At 41.6% G+C, this 21814-nt stretch overlaps 1 long non-coding RNA gene across 1 annotated transcript in view; it reads left to right on the forward strand.

Annotated features, from left to right (window-relative positions):
* LOC110260996 (uncharacterized) overlaps positions 1 to 21814 on the forward strand; it is a 625553-nt gene that overhangs the window by 476003 nt on the left and 127736 nt on the right. The window contains exons 6-8 of the long non-coding RNA XR_014810176.1: positions 7192 to 7291; positions 7549 to 7682; positions 14496 to 14588. This is a non-coding gene — a long non-coding RNA (uncharacterized LOC110260996). The remainder of the gene's footprint in view (positions 1 to 7191; positions 7292 to 7548; positions 7683 to 14495; positions 14589 to 21814) is intronic.

The raw sequence follows: 21814 nt of genomic DNA on the forward strand, positions 1-21814 counted from the left end.
CTTATGTGGTACACTCAGAACTTAAATTGTAAACTTTTACAGTAAGTCACTGTTGTCTTTTTTCTGGGGAGGAGTATCCTAAAATGTCTGTAAAGTAAGGATGGGAGCTTCATTTCATGAAAACGAATCTGCCATCCACCTTCCACTGGGCTTGTTACAATGATGCCTCTTTAACACTCAGCGCCAGAGAGTGACATCTGGTTGCATAGCTTTCTAGGGATTTTCAAGGACTTTGTTCAGAGCCAATTAAGCCCACCTGGTCTATCTCCCCCACAGGAGCGGGAACAGGCAAAAAGGGTTAATGTGCTTTTCTAAAGCAGGGCTCCCCCAGCACTTATCAGATGCCACCCCCATCTCTTCCCTGCCTCCCCCTATTAATGTTAACTAGGCAGGAAATGCTTGAAATTGACTGAGAGGACTCAGGATTCCATTTTTGACAAGCTGACAAGTGGAAGAAATTCATATATTATATGATTGGAAGCAATAGCTTTTTCTCTCATTTATTTTACTGGTTCTTATCCATAGCCTTCTCTTTTTTGAATTCCTTTCTTCCTGGAGCATACCTATGTTGCAGGGCAAAGGTAGGCCGCCTGAAGCCCCCTTTTCCATATTGCTTTGGCTGTTTTTAACAAGCCCCTTCCTTAGGAAGAGCTGTGTGCTGCTGCTGTCCTGGCCTTCTTCCCCTCCCACCCTGGAGGGAAATGTTCATTCTCCTGATGTGGAGAGAGGTTGCTCTATGGACAGGTGCCTTTGATAGAGCACAAAACCTCTGCTGTGTGTGTTGTACTGCCTGCCACCCTGGGCCTCCATGTTTCCTGAAAACACTCTTGAGAATTTAGTGTCATGGTGTCCCCCCTCTGGGCTGCTTTGTGACTTAGCCTGTCATCAGAGAGGATTGGGGACAACCGAAGCTGCCCTTCCCAGGGTGTGGTGAGTTGATACTCTGCGTGGGCATTTGTCCACTGAGGTTAAAAAACTTCCTAAGACCCTCTCAAGAAAAAAACAAGGTGCTGGTTAGTGGAAGGAGTCATGGACTTGAACTTATACTGGAAACAGAAAGCCAACAAGAATGGAGGCTGCCGCAGGACCTGGGTAGCTTCCCAGTGTCCCATTCTGAATGGTTTGGTTAATTGCTGTTGCCTCCACAGCATCTGACAGAGGTGCCCATGGACAGACCACTCTTGTATCATGTGTCCATCCTTTCTCCAGTCAGTGGCTCCCCCTGGAAGAATCTAGTACTGTCTCTCTGTTCAGGGAACAGAGGACAGGGAATTCCTAGCTAGAAGGTGATGATGAGCATGGAAGATACCCTGATTGTCAGGATCAGAACAGATATCCCATGGCATGTGTAGACAACCAGTGAGGAGAGGGGTGGGGCTGAAAATGAAAGTGGCTGCCAACAGAAGCCATAGAAGACCTGAGACTTGAATGAATGCAGCTGGCCCATAATTTAACTCTTTCTGCTGCCCCCAAACAGTGGTGGAATGCTCCCTCTCTCTTTCACATGTCCATTGTGAGTAGGTTTGATAACTCCTGTCCCCTTCAAGCCTGACCTTTCTGATCACTTAAACTAGATCTTAAATGCATAATAAGTACAGTACACATCTGTTTTTGTTTGTCTAGCTTTTCTTCCTTCGTGTTTTGATAGCATTTAACAGTTTTCCATTGGGGAATCAATACCCCCTTCAATCTATGTGATTATATGGAGTTGGCCCCATTCCCATTTCCAAATGGCCAATCCCATCCTCTTGGATATGGTTATTGGTTCAAAAATGGCCATACAGCCAATGCCTGACCATTAAGAAGTTGTTGTGCTAGTTTTGCTACTATGTAGGGAAAGAGAGTCTCTCTCTTTCTGAAACTGCAGACTCTAAAGTCCTTAAAAGTGTAGAACTGCTGGGGCCACTTTGGCCACCATTTGGGCCCAATGGAAGAGAGCCACCAAGAGCTTGAAACATTGTCCTGATGAAGTCATGAAGCCTCTGGATTTAGCCAAGCCTAAAGATGAGTAAAACTCAGGACATCTCAATGATAGGAGCAAATCTCCACCCCGCTACTCACCCCCACACACATACCAATTTTTGTGGCTAAAGTCCATGTCAGTGAATTTTTACCATTTGTCACCATAAGACTTCTGATTGACATAACAGTGTTACAAGAAAATGGAGACCGGGGGACAGAAGGAAGAGATTTGTCCTCTGCACAATCCCAGGGTTACCCCTGTCTGATTGCACAGACTCACTGGAAATCCTAGTCTTGGAGAATGAGTTGTAGGGTTAGCATTTGGGAAGCAAGGGCTCAGGAATTCTTCTCCCTGCCAGGGTGGGGAGTTAAGTCAGTGGTGCTGGGGCTGGCTTCTCAGCCTGGTCTCTTAGAGAAGAGTCCCCTCTTAAAATGTATCTCTTTTGCATCTCAGTGTTTAGGCTCTGAGAGCCCTGGCCCCATTGTCTCATATCGGATAGTTCCCTACCTTGTAATTTGTATGATGAGGTGGCTCTGGGCTGCCCTTCATGCCAAGGTGTCTCCTGTCCCCAACTGAACCACAGGTGGTTAGTTTTAGGTGTGGGAGACACACTGCCTCTTCTCTCCTGTTCCTTGGAGAGCTTGTTTTTTCTGGTCTTCGGAATGGTGAGATCTAATTACAGTGGGTGTTGAGGAAGATGAAGCCAAGGAGATTCCTAGGCCAGCTTGACCTCCAGCTTGTGATTCTGCTGTTGCTCAGTCCCTATAAGTCCTCTCCTGACCTGCTCTGCTCCTCTGACTCTTTGCTAGTCAACCTGCTACCAGCACAGGTGCCTGCATGCACAGGAGAAGGCCAGCCTCTGGGCCAGGGCGCCACTTCCAGATGCTCCCAAGCCCATGAGGTTTCTCCTCACTGAACTCTGTGCTGTTCTTTGTCTCCCAGGCCCCCATAGGGACTCAGACTCTTAACCACCTTTCCTAGAACCAGCTCCCTCCACACCTGGCCTCACCTCTCCCCTCTAGGACTGAAAGCTAGTCCTGGAGAGTGGGGACAGGTGGCACACTATCACCCTAAAAGTTCCATCTTTCTCCTGCATGTATACAAATCCACAAACACAAACAACTTGTGTAAATCAACAGCTAAACAACTCTCAGCCTGGAATAAGATAGCACAGCCTGCTCCATCATTCCAGGAAAACCCTGACACAAGAAGCCTGGGAAATCAAAGAGAGTACTTACTCTTTAGTTAAGTACAGAATCTACTTTTCTTTTTTCTTTTCTTTTCTTTCTTTTTTTTTTTTAGGGCCAAATCCGCTGCATGTGGAAATTCCCAGGCCAGGGGTTGAATTGGAGCTGCAGCTGCTGGCCTACACCACAGCCACAGCAACGTGGAATCCAAGCCACGTCTGTGACCTTCACCACAGCTCATGGCAATGCTGGAGCCTTAACCCACTGAGCGAGGCAAGGGATCAAACCCATATTCTCATGGTTCCTAGTTGGATTCATTACACTGAGCCATGACAGGAACTTCCAGAATCTACTTTTCAAATGTCACAGTTGCTACATAAGAAAGTTGCGTATGGTTCACTCGTGAGTGAAGGGCTCTTTTCTATATCAAGGCAAGTTTTCTTTTTTGCAGCTGTGAGCTAATTTCTCTCTCTCTTAAACAATGATTCCCTGCTCTCTTGCTCTCTCTTGATTACAAACACTATTAACATCCCATAGGAAGTGGTGTTTGCACTGTGCTCCTTGATTAACGAATCCCTGGGGAACAAATCTTCTTCATGGGATGTGGGCCTGTGCTCAAAAACACTTCGCAAATCATGCAACTATGCTCCCTACGCTGCAGCTACACACCAGCATCCCTTGACAGATAACTCCTGTTGGACATGGCTGTGCTGAAGATGAGGGGATAATTTTTTTTTTTTTTTTTGCCTTTTTAGGGCCACACCTATGGCATATGGGGGTTGCCAGGCTAGGGGTTGAATCGGAGCTGTAGCTGATGGCCTACACCATAGCCAGATCCTTAACCCAGTGAGCAAGGCCAGGGATCAAATCTGCATCCTCATGGATGCTAGTCAGATTCGTTTCCACTGAGCCACAACAGGAACTCCCAAGGGGACAAGTTTGTTAGTCTGTGAAGTTATTCCCTATTTCTCAGTCCCTCCATGTCCCCAAGTTGGTGTGGGAGGGAAGCACTCACTCTCAGTCCTCCTCCCCACTCCTTCTTCTCTCTTCACCTTCTCCCCTCTTTCCTCTGATCCTTTGGTCCATCTCCTACCCCAGCTCCCCATCCGACACCTTGCACCCAGTGAAAAATGAATTTAATTACACTGATGATTTAATTAAGCCAAACATTTGCATTTTAAGCTGTACTGTAGAGAAATAAGTTTCTCCAACTCCTGGTAAAGGAATTCCAGGGCCTTGGTAGATTTCAGCAAGCCCGTAGAAAGATGCTGTGGAAGGAATGAGTCTGTTGAATAAGCTCAAAGTCTACTCAAATGGCTATGGATGCAGATAATAAAAATTTAAAGCTTTGGAGTTTTTGTGTGGCTCAGCAAGTTAAGCCCAATATAGTATCTGTGAGGATGCAGGTTCAATCCCTGGCCTTGCTCATTGAGTTGAGGATCTGGTGTTGTAGCAGATGTGGCTTGGATCCCACATTGCAGTGGCTGCAGCTCTGATTTGACCTCTGGCCAGGGAATTTCTCTATGTCGCAGGTGTGGACCTAAAAAGAAAAGAAAAAAATTTTTTTAAGCTTTGCCGAAATCACTGGGTGGGACCAGGAGGGCTGGTTCAAAGTTTCTTCCCTTCTGAACTTTGTCCCTTGTCCAGTGGAGGAAATCAAATCCTAGGAACAGGTTTCATAGGGCTTGATGCTCATATAATCTGGGGGATAGGATGGGGGTCTTAGCAAAAAAATATAAAATTACAGATGTGAAACTGGATATGAATGAGTATAGTTATTTAGAATGATAATAGAAATCAAAATAAGTGATAAATTTTAAAATGATGTACAAGCATCACAAAATGATACACAGAAAATAACATTAATTAGGTTCAACATTAATTATCTGCTTGGCTTACTTCTACAATATTTCCAAAATTTCCTCCCCAATATTTTCTGGCTGTGAACACTTTGATTGCCTTCTCCAATGACAATTTTTTTATATTTTCTATAGAGAAAACTCAAAGATTATTTCCTTTAATATGGTTGAAAAATTTTCACTTATGACCAATGTGACAATCTTTTTTTTTTTTTTTCACCTTCACAAATTGTTGGTAATGTCACATACATTTTTAGGATTGTTTTAAATTGGGGAAAAACATCACTCAGTTTCTTTAAGAAATGTAAGGCTTCAGAACATTTAAAGTTTTCTTGAGCAAGCGCTAATCTTAAATTTTCTTTGAAATAATATGCATTTACCATTTTATGATCAAAATCTTCATTCTGGGCACATGTATGAATTTTGTGTTATCTTCATGTTGTATTTTGTAGAGATGCAGAAAATGTAAGACTGGATTCAAGGTTTTTGTGAAAATGCATAAAGCATACAACTTCTCAATAGAAGCACCACCTGTTTGTAGTGTTGCCAAAGGCTTGTGCCTGTAAATACAAGGATTCTTACATATTTCAAATCATATAATTCTTTGTTTTTTTTTTTTTTTTGGCTGTACTCACGGCGTATGGGTAATCCTGGGTCAGGGATCTAATCCAAACCACAGCTGCCACAATGCTGGATCCTTAACCCACTGCCCTGGGCCAGGGATGGAACCCGTGTCACTGCAGAGACAACACTGGATCCTTAACCCACTGCACTACAGAAGGAACTCCCCCAAGTCATTCAATTCTTACCAAAGTTTTAGAAAAATGTAGTGATCATGTCCCCTGAATTGTTGAGTTTATTGTGGACAGACAATGCATCCTCTGTTCTGATTAGGAAGTGATGAGAACTAGATCCTGTTCTTATGATTTTCCACATGTGATTATTGGGAAGAATGCTGGCTCTATACATTTCAGAATACATTTCTGCCCCCTCACTCATATATCTGTGATGTCACATGGCTTTAGTACCTCTTGCCCTGCACTTTTTATAAGCCAGCAAATTGTGTAGTTATATGCCTGCAAGACATTCCTATACCAGGTCTATACGTGATACTGGTGTAACTGTACATGGAAAAGACCTTGAACTACACAGTATTATAAACAAACCTAATCAAAATGCATCCCCCAATTCACCTTCCCCTTAGCTGTATCCCAAAGATGCTCATTACCACTTAACACCACCCAACGCAAGGGTCAGTATGAAAGGGGGGCAATCAGGTTAGAAAGAGACAGTGTCTTAAGCCACTTGTAAATCAACTATGGCTAAGATAGCTTATGGTTGCAAATTTTGCAAACACATATGACCACATAAACAAATCTCAAGAACTCCCCAGAGGACCTTGGCAGGACTTTTGCAATTGAGGGACACAAAAGCTTAATTTCTGTCAGCTTCACAGCCAGTCTGCCTCTGCTTATGAATTGAGGGATGTGGGTAAACCATAAAGCCTCTCTCTTACCACCCACTTCTTTGTTGACACAGAAGGCTCTGTATTAACTTGACTATGAGAGCCCCTTCCTCTAGACTACCCACCTGGACTGGAACTTTCTTCACTGCCATCGGCCTTCTCAGCTTGAGCAAATGTCAGGTCTCCCCTCTCCATCTCCCCTGACCTCACCTCAACAAGAATACCAGGCACAGTATTTATTATCCTACTTGTTTTTATTTTCGTGGGTCATCAGTGATTTTCTTACACTGCAAACATCATTTTACTTCTGCCTGCTTTCTAGTCTCTATTGTGCCTAGGTTTGTGCTTTTAAAGAGCTTCCCCAGAATGCATCTTTGCTTCATGGCTGCCTGACTCTGCTGGATTTGATAGAACTCTTGGGTTCTGTTGTTGGGGACCTCTGTTTCACTCTTAGCCCTTAAGGTGGTTATCTGGTTTTGTTTTACTCTGTATCCTGCTGGATGATTCATGCAGCAAATTAGTCAAAACGCCTTCAGCTGCGAGTGATGGACATTCCAACTCAATGTTGCTTGAGCAAAATGAAGGGGAATATTTTTGGCTCATGTGACTAGGATGTCTAAAATTAGTTCTGACCCCAAGCACATTTGGATCTAAGGGAGCAGACAGTATGATTTTCTCACTCTCTTTGTCTGTCTCTTTTTTTGGCTCTACCCACAGCATTATAGAAGTTCCTGGGCCAGGCATCAAACCCGTGTCACAGCAGCAACCTAAGCTGCTGCAGTGACAATGCTGGATCCGCAACCTGCTGTGCCACAAGGTAACTCCTGGTCTTCTTCTCCATATTGCTTCATCTCTTGGCTCTACTTTTCTCTTTGTGTTCACCTTATTCTCTTCTACTGTAGATGGGCAGTGAGGTACCTGGCCAATGGCAGCTCCAGGCTTATATTATCATAGTTTATGATGTAAGAGGAAGACCTGGCCTGTCTTTCATAGTGTGTACTGTTCAATTCCATGGAACAACTCTCATTGGCTCTGTCTGGGCCATGTGCTCTTCTCTTGTACTCTTCACTTTAGACCAGATGTTGGGAACCAGGACTGGCCAGACCAGGGTCACTTGCCTCCTGCCTCCAGGGACTTGGGTGCTTGCTCCTCAAACCTCATGACTGGAATGGGAAGGAGTCCCTCAACTTAACAGAGAGGCATCTTAGGTAAATTAAAATGACATGTATTCCCTACGCATAGGTAAAGCTGAATATTATTGACAAATGGAAGTGTATTTCACTAAAATTGACATAACATCGTCTTCGCATCTCTAAAGTTGCAATTTTATTCCTTTGGTGTGAACATCATTGAAAATTAGTAGACAACATCTTTGATATTCTATTATTCTCCTGTATTTCAATGAGATCCATGTCATATGTCAGTTTTCCAGGAAACATTTTGGAGGTTTACGTGCAGAATGAAGAGAGAAGGAAGATGGGGTAGCAGCAGCTTCAGGCAATCTTAGGGGAGTTTTGAAATGAGGATGGCCCTTCAGGGTTGTCCTGGTTGAGGTAAGGGAAGCATTCCTCTGAGCAGCCATTGAGTGGGGGCCATGCCCAGTGGCAGCTCCATGCCTGAAGGTGGGTGTGGGGAGGCCTCAGCTCTGAGTCAGCAGCATCCCCCACTCCCAGCAGCTACAGAGTGAGTTGCTCAGTGCTGGAGGGGTGTGTGAGTAGTGCCCTTCTGTGTCCCCTCAGTGGGCTTCCAAAGAATGGGGAGAAGACTCTCATGATTCTAGTGTTTAAATATTAAGGGCCAATTTTGGGGCCCATATACCCTTACATATGTTATCCCTCGATATTTTTCTCCATAATCAGAATTTGAGTCGTTCACTTTAGACTCTGTATTTTAGATTATTTCCAATGTGGGAGATGTTCTTTATTGTTCCAAAATGCACCGTGCAAGGCCCAGTTCCGATGTATTCTATAGACTCACTCTAAACATGACTTAAAGATATGAAGCAGGGTAACTTTGAGGGGTCACAGTTATGTGGTGGAAGTGGAAACCGGGCCTGCCTGAGCAAGAACCAACTGTCTGCTAAGCCCTCTGAACTTGGGCTCTTTCAGACCATGGATGACAAGGGCACTGCCCTAGAGATACCACTTCCTTAGCACTGTCCTCCCTGCTTCCCCCCCACCCCACCACTGCCCCCTGTAGCCTGGCACTCTAGTCAGTTGTAGTTGGCAGGTGTGATAAATCCTGCTTAGTGTCTGTCCTAATCAGTTCAGGCAGATGTATCAGAATCTCATAGACTGGGTGGCTTAAACAACAGATGTTTCATTCTCAACAGTCCTGGTTGTATGAGATCAGGGTGACAGCATGAGGGCCCTCTTTCTGGTTTACACATGGCTGCTTTCTTGTATCTTTACATGGCACAGGGGAAGAGGGGAGAGAGAGAGAGAGAAGAAGAGAGAGGGGGGGGAGAAAGAGCGAATTCCAAGGGGGCTCTGCCCCCCTGACCTGGTGCAGATCCACCCAATTACCTCTAAAAGGCCCTACCTTCAAATACCATTGCACTGGGAATTCCAGCTTCAACATATGAATGGGGGAGGGGGGGTAGACACTTATTCAGTACATAGCAGCATCCTTGGTGTTAGACTTTGGGCTTTCTGCACTCATGAGTCACCTTTTTTAAGCTCTTTAGCTACATTTCCTAGTTTTAGACGTCTTTTGGCACTACCTGTGCCCATATTCCCCACTTTTAGAATAAGAAGCCTTTGAACCCACTCCCATAGGTACAGTCCTGGGATCTGCTCAATCTGCAGTCCTGTGTGGTCATGCAGGTGGGATTTTCCCTCAACTGGCCCAATTATAGGCAGGCCTTATGCTGCCTCTCCACCATGCTCAATCTCTCCATCAAAACTTCCAATCAGGAGTTCCCATTACAGCTCAGCAGTAACAAACCCGACTAGTATCCATAAGGATGAGGGTTTGATCCCTGGCCTTGCTCATTGGGTTAAGGATCTGGAGTTGCTGTGAGCTGTGGTGTAGGTCACAGACATAACTTGGATTTGGCATGGCTGTGGTTATGGTATAAGGTGGGTATGTGCTGCATGTGCAGCCCTAAAATGCAAAAAAACCCAAAACAAACAAACAAACAAACATCTTCAAATCTAATCGGATAACTACCCATTTGAGTTGCACTGTAAATGGGTCTAAAGCAGAACTCACAAATCACACCCCAAGGGCTAGATGAGGTAGGAACTGAATTTTGTTTGGCCTCTACTCGGTATTCAACAATCTGGAGATTTTGCCCATAATAAAAATCTAGATTTCTCCTCTCATTAAAAAACAACTTAAATGATCCAGCATTGCAGGTAAATATTTCTACATGGCCACACTTGGCTCAAAGCTGAATAAATCACCACGGGTCCCACTGATCACTACTGTAGTACACCTGCTCCCCCCACTCATTTGTGTTACCAGCCAGGATTCTGGAGTTCCCACCCTGGGTTAATTTAATGTTCCTCCTTGGTGGTACTTGGCATCCACTGCAAGTTATTGGCAGTAAAGGAGGGTCAAAAACATGATCCAACCAGGACCGAGGTGAAAGAGAAAATCAAACCCAGGCTTTTCCATAACATCATGTTTCCTGAGGCAGAGAAATCAGGCTTTCCCCCTTTGTCAGTTTCACAGAACAAATGACATTTCCTCTGTGGAATACATTGTGGTTTTGGACAGAGATGATCCAGAACGAATGGATGCCAACCTCTGCCCCTCGTTGCTCATCTGTTGCTAAGGAAGAGACTCAGGAAAGGGTGGAAAACCTTGTGGCATGTTCCTTTCTCCTGGATCAGGGATGCTGCCAGGTGAAAATGTAGGATGCGTCAACAAAGAGTCATTTGTTTGACACAAGGAACGGCATTCCCATTTTCCTGCCTTAAGAACTGTTTCCCCCGTAGACGGGAAAGGCATCCTCTGGGAACTCATGGCAACCTGCCCCAGGTAGACATTTGCTTGTTTCAAGGCTAACAGAGGATTAAGAGAACACAGAGGGAAAGGAATAAAAAATTGATTACCCCCCAGTGACAGGTGAATGGGTTTTCTCAGTGAAATAGGAGAAGTATTATTTGGCTTACACCAATTTAAATAAAACAAAATACCTTCATTCAGATCTTCCAGTTTAAGGATGCTTTCAAATCAATTGTAATGTTTTCTTGCTTTTAAAAAAAATCTAAACAATCGTATTGATGGTGGGGATGTGTCTTCTTTGCAGGGCTGGGGATGGAGGAGCTAATGTATTTGCAGACTTCATTATACTGAGTACTCTGTTCAGAGGTTGGTTCAGTCTCTGCTCTCCCTTCCCCCTGTCTCATGCCTTCCCTTGGCACATTACTTCCTGTAACCTACGCATTTCTTAATTTAATGGGTTCATTAGTCTATCTTAGCTTTCCCATAGCTAGAATGGGCTGGAGTCGTGATGGATGGTTTATCAGGAAAGCAGCCCAAGGGTAGGACCTCATAGCTATTGTGGCAGCACCTTAATCAGGAAATCCAAAGGACTATTGGTGATGGGAGGGGAGAGGAAAGGACATTTGGATCACCAGAGAATTTCTTCCCCTGGGTCTCCTGACTCAGAAACATTAAAAAATCTAATGCAGCTTTATTCTCCATCCTCCTTTGAGCCTTAAACGCCTGCCTTTTGGGCATGGACTGTAATAGACTAGGGCTTTAGGACCAGTCTCTCTGAGAAGCAGCCGGTGTTCAAGAAGGGCCCTTGACACCATTCTGACTTAATGCTAGACACATCTGCAGCTACTTGGACAAAATTGACATTGTCTGGAGTGCAAAGCAATCGCCTAGCGCAGCATTAGGGAGCATTTACTCTTGAGCCGTGCTACCAGACAGCAAATCTTGACCTTTAGGAGTTCAGAGATTAGATTTCGTTGCTGCAGGCGTTGAAGATATTGTCAGGAATTTGTTGCTATTCAAAGCAGATTTCAGGGGTTACCTATGGGTTTAATTCATCGCATCAATCATTTTTTGGAAGGTTCTTTTAAAGCCAAGATAGCTTCAAATAAAAACTAGGATTACTTTTACATTGATTGTCAGTAGTTGGTGAGGAGCAAAGGGGGAACACTCTTGAGATGCTGTTAAAGTTTTCATATTTGTTCCTTTGCTAGCAGGCGTTCTGTGGTATGGGAGAGAAAAGGCAGGTTTCTTCATGGGCATTTGAGGCAGTTGCTGCTGAAAGAGATAGGAAATGAGAGTAAGGATTTGACTACCCTCAGGTGTAGATTTCTCAAGCCCTTTTAACACATTCAGTTCACAGATCTTCAGTGCAGGTTATCTCAAAGTGCATCATTTAAAACAAGACCTGTTTAAGCCAACAGGAGTTAGACGGGCTTATTTCGTTGAGCTAACCCCTATAGATATCCAGTCCCCTCCCCCCCACCGTGTGTGTGTGTGTGTGCACACGCGCGCGCACGCATGCTCGCACATATGGAGTGTGCTGTGCCTGTGTGTGTGCGTGAGTGCACGTAGGTGGCCTTTCTTACCTGGAGGTCATTTTCCCAGCTCCCTCAGCCCTCTTGATCCCAGAGGTATAGAGAAAAGGTTTCTGAGCGTCTCTGGAAAGGAAGTGCCACACAGCGACTGAACTCAAACTACACACTTCCATTCTTTCAGCAGACTTTTATCTGATCCTTCTTGATTTTTATTTACCATGCAATTCCTATGAAGCACATTCTCTCCACTCCGTGATCCATTGTCAATTAAACACCTCGAGGAGATCTTATCTTCACGACTTCTTTTTGTCTCTCCAAATTTGCTTCTTATTTCTCAAAGAGCAATAATCCTATAGCACTGATTTTATTGCAACAAGAAGGTGAGAAGGATTGCTTTTCAAGGCAGGTACAATAGCAGCAAAATAAAAAAATCCCAAAGCCTTGGAAGGGAGAGGATACAAGCTTTAAGGCAGGTAGAGAGCTGCCACTCCCACAGCATAATAGTGAGGCCTGGAGACATCAGTGAAAGTTATATGCAGCTCAGTCTATTCAGTTTAAGAAGCTAGGATAGTGGGTAATTACTAGGAAATATATTTTAGGGAGATTTTTATCTAAAATTGTCATCATTTCAAAGTTTCTTTGATGGAAAGAGGAAGCTTTATTACTAAGATAACCCATATCTTTGGGGCAAGTTGTTGCTTGACATTGCTGAAGCTATGAGACCCTTTTATGGCAGGTACATTCAGGGTGAGCCAAACACCTGGTTGCTGATGCTCAACATTATGTATTTGTGGTGCTCTGCATAGCTTCAATGGGGAAATACAAAGGAACCAAATTCTCTTCTCCACTCAAGTGAAAGATGCAGTTGCCAGGCCTTTCCCCTTTTCATTTGCAGAATTCCTGTGTGCTGAGCATACACTCCATGAGGGAAGTGTTACTGCCCCTTAGGCAGAGAGGAAAACTGAGGATCACAAAGTTAGCTAACACAAAGATACATACACCCCAGTGTTCATAGCAACACTATTTACAATAGCCAAGACATGGAAGCAACCTAAATGTCTATCAACAGATGAATGGATAAAGAAGATGTGTACATATATGCAATGGAATATTACTCAGCCATAAAAAGAATGAAATAATGCATTTGCAGCAACATGTAAGCACTGTAAATCAGAGAAAAACAGATATCATGATTTCATTTACATGTGAATTTAGAAATGATACAATGAATTTATTTGCAAATCAGAAACAGACTCAGATTTAGAAAACGAATTTATGATTACCAACGGGATTGGGGGGAGATAAATCAGGAGTTTGGGATTAACATATACACACTACTGTATATAAAATAGGTATACAAGAACCTACTGTATAGCATAGGGAACTCTACTCAATATCTTGTAATAACCTATAATGAAAAATAATCTAAAAAAGAATATACATATATATGTATGTGTGTATAACTGAATCACTTTACCATACTTGAAACTAAGGAAACATTGTAATTTAACTATACTTCAATTTTTAAAAATACCTCCCCCCCAAAAAAAGAAGTTAAATAACACAACCACCAAAGTACGTGGCTGGGATTCAGACTCAGATCTGTCTCTTTAGGTTTTTGCTGATACCACCAGTTCAAACTATGGTTCCTACACAGATGAGTAAACTGAGACACATCTCTTGAACAGGTTGCAAGAGATGACCAGAATGAATATTTTGGTCTCAGTCCACTGACCTTCTATGAAACCATATTTTCACTATTCTGTATAGATTACATGCATATTAAGAGCCACTGTGAATTCATCATTTACTAAATATACGTACATGTATACAGATGTGCATTATAAAGAATGATTACTAATTGCCTTTACTCTCATCATCCATATGTGCATTATAAAACATGGCTGGGCATTTCTACCAGGCTTTAAAACCAGCCTGTTGTGGTCATTGAGTCATCTATGGCAAAGTGTCTGCAGACAGTGGTTTTCAGGACAGCCAGGGGTTGATTTATTTCTCACCTAATGCTGAGGTAGGGCTTGAGTCTTTTAGAATCCATGCAGAAGGTTGTAGTTTATTTACAAGAAATATGGCCATGCGTTTGCTAGAAGAACAACTAGGAGGGTAAGTGAGCCAAGCACTGTGCTCTGGACATGAGAGTTTATTGAACTTGTCATTTTGGACTTGCTTGAGTTTATTTATTTAAATATCTTTTATTGCAAAGGCAGTAATCTTCATTGCAGAATACCCAAGTACCAATAAGCCAGAAAAAATAAAATTCACCCATAGTTCTACCAAGTAGAGATAACAGAGGCAAACACTCCAGGATATAGCCTCTCCTATGTAAACCTATATTGTTTATGAAAGGATCATAATTTATATTCTATTTCATAACCAGCTTATTTCACTTAAAAACACTGGAACCATCTTTTCATGTCATTAAATATTCTGCAATGTCATCTTCTCTGCCTGCATGATAACTTATTAAATGGATGTAGCATGGCTTATGTTTAATAACTTTCCTTTCTGTTGAAGGTCCCAGAGCCACAGCCCCGATGAATGGAAGTCTTTAAACACTGCCGCCCAAAACAATGTCCTCAGCCCTGTTCTGTCTCCTGTTATTAAAAGGTAAGTGAAAGCTACAGGCCACATCCCTTCAGCTCCTAACACCATATCTGATAACGCATGAGAATGTATGTAGGCAGAAACTTTGCAATAAACCTTGGGTTACAGGCAGTTCTTTTTACTGGTAATTCCCTTTCCCCTCACTCCTCAATAAATGGCCCTCATGGTGTAGAGCATTTCTGGTTCCAGAGTGCTTCCTCCTCTAATTTAATTGTTACCACTGGGTGCTAGGTCATTCTAATCCTCTGACAGAAGTGAGGAGACTGAGGCTCCAGAGGCTGCAGTGACTGACCAGAGGTCATCCCACAAGTGAGTGGCAAAGCCAGATTCTGAACCCAGACTTTTAGGTTCTCAGTTCACTGGGATTGTAATGTCATGCTGTGTGGAGGAAGGAGAAAGGTTTATATAAGGAAGAGGCCGTCGTGTTTATATAAGGGAGTTCCTGTCGTGGCTCAGTGGTAACGAACCCAACTAGTATCAATGAAGACACAGGTTCAATCCCTGGCTGGAAGCTGTAGCATAGGTGGCTGACGCAGCTCAGATCCTGTGCTGCTGTGGCTGTGGTGTAGGCCAGGAGCTCCAATTACACCCACAGCCTGGGAACTTTTTTTTTTTTTAATGGTTTTTATTTTTTCCATTATAGTTGGTTTACAGTGTTCTGTCAGTTTCTACTGTACAGCAAAATGGCCCATTATTTTTCTCACATTATCCTCCATCATATTCCATCAGAAGTGAATAGATATAGTTCCCAGTGCTATACAGCAAAATCTCATGGCTTATCCACTCCAAATGCAATAGTTTGCATCTATTAACCCCAGACTCTCAGTCTATCCCACTCCTCCCTCTCCCTCTTGGCAACCACAAGTCTGTTCTCCATCTCCATGAATTTCTTTTCTGTGGAAAGGTTCATTTGTGCCATATATTAGATTCCAGATATAAATGATATATGGTATTTGTCTTTCTCTTTCTGAGTTACTTCACTTAGTGTGAGAGTCTCTAGTTCCATCCGTGTTGCTGCAAATGGCCTTATTTTGTTCTTTTTTATGGCTGAGTGTATTCCGTTGTGTAAATATACCACATCTTCTTAATCTGTTCATCTGTTGATGGACATTTAGGTTGTTTCCATGTCTTGACTATTGTGAATAGTGCTGCAGTGAACATATAGGTGCATGTATCTTTCTCAAGGAAAGTTTTGTCTGGATATATGCCCAAGGGTGAGATTGCTGGGTCATATGGTAGTTCTATATTTAGTTTTCTAAGGTATCTCCATACTATTTTTCATAGTGGTTGACCCAGTTTACCTTCCCACCAGCAGTATAGGAAGGTACTCTTTTCTCCACACCTTCTCCAGCGTTTGTTATTGGTTGACTTATTAATGATGGCCATTCTGACAGGTGTGAGGTGGTCCCTGACAGTAGTTTTGATTTTTATTTCTATAATAATCAGTGATGTTGAGAATTTCTTCATGTGCCTGTTGGCCATCTGTATATCTTCTTTGGAGAAATGTCTATTCAGGTCTTTTGCCCATTTTTCAATTGGGTTGTTGGGTTTTTTTTGCTGTTCAGTTGTGTAAATAGTTTGTATATTTTAGAAATTAAGCCCTTGTCGGTTGCATCGTTTGAAACTATTTTCTCCCATTCCTTAGGTTCTTTTTGTTTTTTGTTTTTTTTTAAATGGTTTCCTTTGCTGCACAAAAGCTTTTAAGTTTGATTAGGTCCCATTGTTTTATTTTTGCTTTTATTTCTGTTTCTTTGGGAGCCTGACCTGAGGAAACATTTGTAAGGTGGATATCAGAGAATGTTTTGCCTGTGTTCTTTTCTAGGAGTTTGATGGTGTCTTGTCTTACATTTACGTCTTTAAGCCATTTTGAGTTTATTTTTGTGCATGGTGTGAGGGTGTGTTCCAGTTTCATTGATTTACATGCAGCTGTCCAGTTTTCCCAGCACCATTTTCTCAAAAGACTCTTCTCCACTTTATATTCTTGCCACCTTTGTCGAAGTTTAATTGACCGTAGGTGTCTGGGTTTATTTTTGGGTTCTCTATTCTGTTCTGTTGGTCCATATGTCTGTTTTGGTACCAGTACCAAACTGTCTTGATTACTATAGCTTTGTAATATTACCTAAAGTCTGGGAGAGTTATGCCTCCTGCTTGGTTTTTGTTCCTCGGGATGACTTTGGCAATTCTGGGTCTTTTGCTGTTCCATATAAATTTTTGGATTGTTTGTTCTAGTTCTGTGAAAAATGTCATGGCTAATTTGATAGGGATTGCATTGAATCTATAGATTGCTTTGGGTAATATGGCCATTTTTACAATACTAATTCTTCCAATCCAGGAGCCTGGAATATCTTTCCATTTTTTGAATCCTCTTTAATTTCCTTTGTTAATGTTTTACAGTTCTCAGCAAGTAAGTCTTTCACCTCCTTGGTCAGGTTTATTCCTAGGTATTTAATTTTGGGGGGATGTGATTTTAAAAGATATATTTTTGTATTCTTTTTCTAATATTTCATTGTTAGTACACAGAAATGTAACTGATTTCTGAATGTTAACCTTATATCCTGCTACTTTGCTGAATTTGTAGATTAATTCAAGTAATTTTTGTGTGAAGTCCTTAGGGATTTCTATATATAATATCATGTCATCTGCATACAGTGACAGTTTTACCTTTTCTCTTTCAGTTTGGATACATTTTATTTCTTCTGTTTGTCTGATTGCTGTGGCTAGGACTTCCAATAACATGTTGAATAAAAGTGATGAGAGTAGGCATTCTTGTCTTGTTCCAGATTTTAGTGGGAAGGCTTTCAGCTTTTCTGCATTGAGTATTATATTTGCTGTGGTTTTGTCATAAATGGCTTTTACTATGTTAAGGTATGTTCCCTCTGTACCCACTTTTGTGAGAATTTTTATCATGAATGGATGTTGGAGTTTGTCAGATGCTTTTTCTGCATCTGTTGAGAGGATCATGTGATTTTTGACTTTTCTTTTGTTAATGTGGTGTATGACGTTGATTGATTTGCATATGTTGAATCATTCTTGTGCACCTGGGATGAATCCCACTTGGTTGTGGTGTATGATCTTTTTTATATGTTTTTGAATTCAGTTGGCTAAAATTTTGTTGAGAATTTTTACATCTACATTCATCAAAGATAATAGTCTATAATTTTCTTTTCTGGTAGTATCTTTGGTTTTGGTATTAGGGTGATAGTGACTTCACAGAATGTCTTTGGGAGTGTTCATTCTTCTTCAACCTTTTGGAAAAGTTTAAGAAGGATGGGTATATAATTTCTTCTTTGTATGTTTGGTAGAATTCACCTGTGAAGCCATCTGGTCCTGGACTTTTATTTGTAGGGAGTGTTTCTATTGCATATTCAATTTCATTTTTAGTGGTTGGTATGTTCAGTTGATCTATTTCTTCTTGATTCAATTTTGGCTGGCTGTAAGTCTCTAGAAATTTGTCCTTTTCTTCTAGATTGTCAAATTTGTTGTCATATAATTGTTCATAGTATTCTCTTGTGGTATTTTCTATTTCTGCAGTATCCATTGAGATTTCTCCTTTTTCATTTCTTATTTTGTTTATTTGGGTTTTTTTCTCTCCTCTTCTTAGTGAGTCTGGCAAGAGGTTTGTCAATTTTGTTTACCCTTTCAAAGAACCAGCTCTTGGTTTTATTGATTTTTTTCTGTTGTTTTTTGAATCTCTATTTTATTGATTTCCTCTCTGATCTTTATGATTTCCTTCCTTCTGCTGACTTTAGGTTTTGTTTATTCTTTTTCCAATTCATTTAGGTGGTAGATTAAGTTGTCGATTTGAGATTTTTCTTCTTTTTCTTGAGGAAGGCCTATATCGCTATGAATCTCCCCCTAAGCACTGCTTTTGTGGCATCCCATGAATTTTGTATGGTTGTGTCTTCATTGTCATTTGTCTCCAGGTATCTCTTAATTTCCTTTTTGATTTCCTCATTGATCCATTGGTTTTTTAGTAGCATGTTGTTTAGTCTCCATGTAGTCAGTTTTTTCTCATTTCTTTTCCTGTGGTTGATTTCTAGTTTCATGCCATTGTGGTCAAAGGAGATACTTGAAGTAGTTTCTATACTCTTAAATTTGTTGAGGTTAGCTTTGCGCCCCAGTATGTGGTCAGTCCTTGAGAATGTTCCATGTGCACTTGAAAAGAATGTGTATTTTGATTTTTTTTAATGTAATGTCCTGAAAATGTCAATAAATCTAACTTTTCTATTGTGTCATTTAGTATCTATGTCGTCTTATTGATCTTCTGTCTAGAGGGTCTGTCCGTTGATTTGAGTGGTGTGTTAAAGTCTCCTGCTATTATTGTATTCCCATTAATTTCTCCTTTTATGTCTGTTAGCATGTGTTGTAGGTATCTGGGTGCTCCTATATTAGGGGCATATATATTGACGATTGTAATATTCTCTTCTTGAATGGATCCGTTTATCATTAAATAGTGTCCTTTTTTGTCTTTCTTTCTTTCTTTTTGCTTTTTAGGGCCGCACAAGCAGCAAATGGAGATTTCCAGGCTAGGGGTCCAGTTGGAGTTACAGCGGCTGGCCTATGCCATAGCCACAGCAACATCAGATGTGAGTCGTGTCTGAAACCTACACCATAGCTCATGGCAACGCCGGATTCTTAACCCACTGAGCAAGACCAGGGATTGAACCCGCAACCTCATGGTTACTAGTCAGATTCGTTTCTGCTGTACCACAATGGGAACTCCCTTCTTTGTCTTTCTTTATGGCATTCATTTTATTTTTTTATTTTGTCTTTTTGCCATTTCTTGGGCCGCTCTCACAGCATATGGAGGTTCCCAGGGTAGGGGTCGAATCGGAGCTGTAGCTGCCATCCTACGCCAGAGCCACAGCAACTCAGGATCTGAGCCACGTCTGCAACCTACACCCCAGCTCACGGCAATGCCAGATCATTAACCCACTGAGCAAGGGCAGGGATCAAACCCACAACCTCATTGTTCCTAGTCAGATTCATTAACCACTGCGCCATGACGGGAACTCCATGGCATTCATTTTAAAATCTGTTTTATCTGATATGAGTATTGCAACTCCTGCTTTCCTGTCTTGTCCATTGGCGTGAAATACCTTTTCCCATTCTCTCACTTTCAATTTGTATGTGTTCTTTGCCCTAAGGTGAGTCTCTTGTAGACAGCATATGGTAGGCTCTTGATTTTTTATCCAATCTGCCACTCTGTGTTTTTTGATTGGAGCATTCAGTCCATTGACATTTGAGGTAATTATTGATAAATATGTATTTATTGCCATTTTAAACCTTGTTTTCCAGTTGATTGTATGTTTCTCCTTTGTTCCTTTTTTTGGTTGGATGATTTCCTTTTATTGTATGCTTGTGTACTTTCCTTTTTAGTTTTGTGAATGTAATGTTTGGTTTTGATTTGTGGTTGCTCTGTTTTTCAAGGATGTTAACCCCTTCCTATACCTGCTTGCTTTAGCCTGATAATCATATAGGCTCAAACACATTATAAAAAAAGCATCTAGATTTTCTTACTTTCTTTCCCCGGATTCTATGACTTTTAAGTCCTTTTTTTTTTTTCAATTTTTTTTTTAACATTTTCATGGTTTTCCTTTTGCTGTTACTTGTGTTTATCCTCACTTTTACAATAGGTTTTCTTTTTCCCTTTAGATCTGCACACTGGCTTATTTAAGTGATTGCTTTCAAATTGTTATTTCCTCCATCCTATTTCTTACTTCTTTTTAATTTAGAGAAGCCCTTTCAGTATTCCTTTTTGTATGGGTGTAGTATTGCTATACTCTTTTAGCTTTTGTTTGTTGGAGAAATTCTTTATTTCTTCTTCTATTTTAAATGATATTCTTAATAGGTAGAGAATTCTAGGCTGCAAGATTTTCCCTTTCAGAACTTTGAGTCTATCTTGCCACTCTCTTCTGGCCTGTAGTGTTTTTGTAGAGAAATCAGCTGGTAATTCTATGGGGATTCCTTTATAATTAATGCTTTGTGTTTTTCTTGCTGCCTTTAGAATCCTGTCTTTAACGTCTGCCATTTTTATTATAATATGTCTTGGTGTGGGCCTGTTTGGGTTCAACTTGTTTGGGGCACTCTGTGATTCCTATATCTTGATATCAGTTTCCTTTAGATTAGAAAGTTTTCAGACATAATTTATTCAATATATTTTCAATCCCCTTTTTCTTCTTCTGGAATTCCTATTATGCATAGATTGGCCTCCTATACATTATCCCATAGATCTCTTCTATTACTTTAATGTTTTTTCATTTGGTTTTCAGTCTGCTGTCCTGATTGGATGATTTCCATTAGTCTATCTTCTGAGTCACTAATTCGTTCCTCTGCATTCATTCATTCTGCTCTGTAGTGCCTTTAACTCAGTTTGCATCTCCACAAATGATTTTTCTAATTCTTCTTGGCTCCTCCTTATATTTTTTAGTTCCTTTCTAAAATAATCTGTATTACTCTTTATATCCACTCTCAATTCCTTCATATTCACCCTTAATTCTTTCAGTATTTTCACTATGTCCCTTTTGAAGTCAGTGTCTATTAGATTGCAGAGGTCTCTTTCATTGTTTGCTGCTTCAGGTGAATTCGTCTTTTCTTTTAACTGGGAATGGTTCCTGAGCTTCTTCATTTCACTTATATATGTATTTTTTTTCTGTGAGTTTAGGGAAACCAGCTACTGTATTCTGGGAGAGCTATTTCTATGCAGGAGTGCCCCTTTGTGTTTTGTAGGGAGTTACTCTTTATTTTTGGCATGGGAGTTTGGATATTTGCTATCTCTTTCTTTGGTATGAGCAGGCTCTTATCCCCCTGAGTGTGTTTCTAGGGAGAAGGAGGCAATGGGCAGGGCTAGTAGTCAATGTCTGGTGGCTGTGCTCTTGACAGTAGCAAGGACCTTCAGGAGGGTAGTGCAGGGCCCTGGGAAGAAGAAATGAGCCTCAGGCAGATTTAGGAGGTGCCCAGAGCATTTGGCAGTGGTAGGGTGTGTGAGTTCCCAGGGGAGTGAGAGCAACAATGGGTGGTGTTCAGTCACAATGCCCTCCTCTTTGGTGCCCTATGAGGTGATTGGGGTCACAAGTGGTGCCTGTTCATTGACCCCTAATGGTGGTGGGCCATGCCCATTCCTGGAGTCAGAGATAACTGTGGTGGCTTGCCTCTGCCACCTGTAGACCATGCAAGAAGCACCTGGTCCTGCTTAGCCCATGCAGGAGGTGCTGCACAGGCTGCTCCTA

The sequence above is a fragment of the Sus scrofa genome, chromosome 1, assembly GCF_054392235.1.
Source record: "Sus scrofa isolate SSC_HxYL_T2T_F1_AM1 chromosome 1, Sscrofa_HxYL_maternal_Yorkshire_Landrace_v2.0, whole genome shotgun sequence".
Lineage (NCBI taxonomy): Eukaryota > Metazoa > Chordata > Mammalia > Artiodactyla > Suidae > Sus > Sus scrofa.